This window comes from Trichechus manatus, unplaced genomic scaffold (assembly GCF_000243295.1).
Source record: "Trichechus manatus latirostris isolate Lorelei unplaced genomic scaffold, TriManLat1.0 scaffold00223, whole genome shotgun sequence".
Classification (NCBI taxonomy): domain Eukaryota; kingdom Metazoa; phylum Chordata; class Mammalia; order Sirenia; family Trichechidae; genus Trichechus; species Trichechus manatus.
Genome location: NW_004444159.1, coordinates 872,690 through 873,708, shown reverse-complemented (window position 1 = coordinate 873,708; position 1,019 = coordinate 872,690).

The window sequence follows — 1,019 nt, the reverse complement described above, 5'->3', positions numbered from 1 at the left end:
GGAACCCCACCGTGTAATTATGGAGGCGCAAGGAGGAACTTTCAACATGCTTGCTAGTGGCAGAAATGAATGTGGGCAGTCATGTCAAGTTGGGGTTGGGGTTCAAAGTTAGGAGGTAGTTTCTAGCTCTGCAGCTGCTATAATTACACAATTCTGTACATTAGAGCCATTTATCTTCTGCCAACTGTGGTAATTAATTTTGTCTTCAGTCAGTGGAGGGGGGATTGATCTTCTCTTTATGAAAAAGTTTCTCACGCAAATGCTTTCCAGTGTTGAAATGTTGAATGGCTTCTCTCCTGTTTTACAGGTATATACTGGAATCTGAGCTCACTATTCTCTGAATCCATGACAAATGCAAGTCAGAACCAAGTTTATTGATGACTTCCATTTTCCTCTTTAGGGATCAAAGTTGTTCAAAGTATACACTGATTACAGCTCTTAAATTATCTCTAAGCCTCTTTGCATGTAATGCAAGTGTAGCTACCTATGCAGGTAAGTACCTGTTAGTTGCACCAAATATAGCTACACAGACAAGAAATACAATCTTCAGCAGGTTTACATTTTGTTTTTTTAAAAATTCCTTATAAACTAACAGGCTATATGCCTTTAACCCAAAATACATCACAGTGAGCTTGTGGAGTTAATTTTGTATTTAAAAGACTGCATGACACTGGGTGGCTCTATGTAAATTTCTAGAAAACTTGGGTCATACATTCATTTTACTTCCCAAAGTTATTTACTTTGTGTTTAATTTGAGAGTCTTTTGAAGTAATTTCCCCCCAAATGTGGAGACATTATTATTATTTTTTTCAAAGGACAGTGTCAAAGGACGTGAGAAAACATCTATGAACTGAATTGTAATCTGTGTTATGGTTTTTACAGAAAAGCACTGTGAATTAAAGACAGTCTATAGTTTTCATTTGATTTACTTCTTAGTTCTTCAAAGCCTTTGAACTACACCAGTAAAATGTCACAATAGTTAAGCAAAACTGAAGTTAACTACTGAGTTTATTTTAAGG